Raw genomic sequence first — 4,401 nt, forward strand, 5'->3', positions numbered from 1 at the left:
TTTCAAAAGTAATCAAAGGTCATATATTTCACAGGTTCATTCACATAGCACCAAAAATGAGACAATGTATATAGAGGAAAAAGTCATTGGATATAATTTGCAAAGACTTAAACATAAAACTCATATGCTTTAATTAAACTGCATATTAAACAAAGCCTTTTTCGTTTTACCCTACATTCCTTGAAGATGCTATTTATTTTTTGAATTTCTAGTCACTTATCTACAAATCAGTCAAATAACTATGAAAAGTCACCTAAATACAAGAGACTCTCCTATAAATTTGATAATTAAATTACTCACTTTTCATGGAAAAGATATTTAAAAGTAATGCAAGTAACTGTGCAAAACAAGAATTTAAAGTTTATATAACAGAACTTTCATGTTCCAGATGATTCATCTGCCAGAGACCACAAAGCAAAGCATTTTGCATTTTTAAGTTCATTCATATAGAGGAAAGAACAATTTCAAAAATAGAAATGGAAGAACTAATTTTTAAGAAAAATGTTAGTTTATTTGGAAATTTTATATGATACACAGTTTTTAAAATGCCATAATACTAATTTTGTAGTGATCCAGAAACTATATATTAGAACCCCAATAAAAGTACTCCTAGAAATCATCATCAGATTACAAACCATTATTCTTTTATGCTCACCTTAAATTAGGAACATTTGAGATAATTTAGATATTATTTTTATGTCTTAGTAGTCTTATTAATAGATTTTTTTGCTTCCTGTCAGATATTGAGAGCCAAATTTTTAAGGTTTGGGAATTTTGAGAGTATATGGAAAAACTGAAATAATCAATAATGTATTTGGACCACATATATAGGCAAATGTAGAAATTCAATTTGTTTCTTTTTTTTTACTTCCAGGGAAGCAGTAATTAATGGTTTACTAATACAATATTGATTTTTTATTCCCAGTGCACATATCTGAGAATTTTTTGAGTTACCTCTAATTATACAGAATCTCAAAATGTTAACCTCATAGAAGTTGGGAAGAGCATGATAATTATAAAGCTAGGGGTAAGGTGGGGGTTTGGAGAGATGTCGATCCAAGGATAGAAGGCTTCAGTTGATAGAAAGTAGTTATACAACATGGCAATTAAGTACAAACTATACTGTATTCTTGAAAAATGCTGGAAGAATAAATATAAAGTGTTATGCACAAAAAATATTACCTATGTACAGTAATAAATTTAGTCATCGCACCATAAATATATATAAAGATATATATTTGAAAACATTATGCTATGTACAATAAATATGTACAATCTTATCTGTCAAGCTGACAAAACTATTTCTAAGAGACATGACATCTAAATGTGATATTATTCTGGTATCCTAGAATAGAAAAAGCACATTAGGTAAAAAAAAAAAAAATAAATCTAAATAGAATGTGGATTAAATTAATAAAAAAAATTAATGATTGGTAAATTTCTTTGTTAATTAGTCTGTTGTTGCTTCTCAAATTCTATCTTTTCTTCTTTAGCTCCCTTACTTTGCAGAAGGCAAACTTCCACATTGTAAAATATCATTCTTTGCAGAGCCATCAGGCATATCTTCCCAGAATGACACTTGCTGGGTATGGTCTTTCTTTTATGTTATTTGATACTTTGGTTCATATGAAATCTGGCTCTATTTCTGGTTGTTGGCTTCCCATCCTCAGGTCTAGCTCACAGGGTCGGCTTGCTAATGCCATCATTTTTTCTTCTCCTTTTCTCCTTACTTAGAATGCTCTTCATGCTCTCTGCATTTCTTTAAAATCTCACTCATTTTACAAAAATCAAGTTCAGGTTTTTCTATTAATGGAATAACGTGGATGTTTGAGACTGAAAATCTGAAAATCTCCCTGATCAGGTGCTGACAAACATGTCAATATGAATGAAGTTCATATGATTTGGGAAGTACTTGATAAGGTAAAGAGCACACAATTTTATTTTAAACAAATTATTTTATTGTGACCACATAAATGCACTGCTTAGATATCCTGCTTCAGAAAATACAGAAGACCTAACAAAGATTCCACACTGAAAGAACTGTAAGAATTGACTTATTTAGTGACAAACCAGATGGGTATCTTGGGATTAGATTTTTGTGGGTACTAATCTGGGAGAAGATAGAGTTAGAATATAAGAGTGGATAGATAAGACATTCATATGCAGTACTTTCTCATGACATGGGAGTAAGCATTCGGGCAAGAAGTCCTACAGATGAGATAAACTCTTCACTAGAATGATGGTCAATGCTGAGCAAAATAGAAATGCCAGAGTTGCCCTGGCAGATGACATACGATGAAGTAAAGGGAAGTGAAGACACTGGACATTTTGCTGATGCTAAAGGATATAGCAGAGGATTATGTTACATAGGGAAGCCCAGATGACATGCCACACAAACAGGCCATTAGAAATGTCCTGGTAAAAAAATATAATCAAGACCTAAACTTTAAAATGTTCAATAATACATCCTATAAACTATGGAAGAGGTGTTTTGCAATGAGGCAAAGGGGTGATAGATATATTCTATTTTTTTTTCTGGGGCAACAAAAATAATCCATATGTTGATTGCATTTAAGGTTACCACAGTATTCATTTGTCAAAATGAATCAAAATATATATTTAAGTCAAGGTACATTTCACTGTAGGTAAATTCTAGCCAAATAAGTCTAATTTTTTAAAAAAATAATAACAAAACAAAATTATCTGTTACTTGTCACTCTTAGATGTCAAAAAATATCATTGTCTTAAGATACTACAACACTAGTTTTAATCAAATACATTTGAATCCTTCTAGTTACAGATATATGTTTATATCTATATATGATGGTGCCATGAAGTGTGTGTGTTGATTTCTACTATTTCTACTATCAGAATATACCCAAGGATTTTGAGGAGAAATAGAAATTAGTTTAACTATAGATTTCTCATATTTTAAATTATGCCATAAGACCATTAAAATCCAATATGAACTTCAAGGATTTTCATCCCCTCAGAAGCTTTTTAGTCTACTTGAGGAGGTGAATACAAATGCAGCAGTAATGTGATAATAATTGTGATAGAGGAAATACGCTCACTCCTACAGCTGGTGAGAGTCTAAAATGCTTTACACGGATGCAGCTACAGTAATTGGTTTGTTCTGCTCTGAGTTCAATTTAAAATGGCAATTATTTTTTGAATGTGTGATTTAAATCTTTCAAGATATATTACAGTAGAAAGGAAAAGACTTTAGAATTGAAATGTAGACCCACACAACTAGTTATGGAGAAGGAAATTAGTGTCCATGAGATAACATTTAAACTTTATGTTGTGACTTCAATCAAGAATGAATTTGAATTTTTAGAATGTATTATAAGAGCATATGAATATATAAGACTAACCATTTAAAAATGACTTTCAAACTTACAGTTAAACTGTAATTAAAGGTAGTAAATGAGGTCTCATTCAATATGGTTGCTGTGCCACTCTCTGAATATGAAATTACTCACTTAAGTCTGTTCCATGTGTTTGCACAATTATATAATATTGCATTGTAGATAAAACTATCCAGATTAAATGATCTCAAGTTTATTCCCTCTAATCACAAACGCTTATTTACAAATGAATGTATAGAGATGAATCTTTAGTAATACCACATACGCAATTTTACTAAATGATGAAATCTGCTAACATTAATTCACAGTGTAGTTTAAAGCAGAAACATTATCATTAGCTTCCAAATTCAGTAAGATAAAAACCTTGGGAACTAATAAATTATAGTGAGACTCTTGATAAGGAAATTATACCAGAGATATGACATTTTCATGCTAAGAAGGAAAATGTCACTTAATAATTCAAAATTTTGTAGAATATTAACTTTTGTGTAAAAATGTAAAGAATCTGTATAAGAAGTTTCTTTAAATTTATTTTACCAGAGTGATATTTACATTGTTATAATTTTCTTTCTCTTACAATGCACTAAAATTTCTAATGTTTCTCCTTTTATTTTACTGTGATTTTTCCCATCCTGTCATCTCATATACTAATACAAATAGCCTAACTAAATTACAACTATCTTTTTATACAATATTATTTGTAAGTTACCATGGAGAGGAACTGAAAAGAATGTACCTGCTACTCTTTAGGTTTTCATTTTTTTTATTTTCATTTCCCATATCCAGTCCTATCTATTCAAAATGATGTCAACTACCAAAATGTACAATCCTATTTATAAAAAGATTAAGAAATGGGAGCATAGGTTATCTACAAAGGTAAAGAAACTATCTTAATGTGATTAAGCAAGGAACATCCTAAAGATTAATTGGCCTTTTTAGCAGTTAGCATTTAATTATGACCAAAAGCAAAACATAGATGTAATAATAATAGATTCTATTTAATTACTTAGTTGTTGTAGTCACTGTGATA

The sequence above is a fragment of the Sciurus carolinensis genome, chromosome 7 (genome assembly GCF_902686445.1).
Source record: "Sciurus carolinensis chromosome 7, mSciCar1.2, whole genome shotgun sequence".
Taxonomy (NCBI): domain Eukaryota; kingdom Metazoa; phylum Chordata; class Mammalia; order Rodentia; family Sciuridae; genus Sciurus; species Sciurus carolinensis.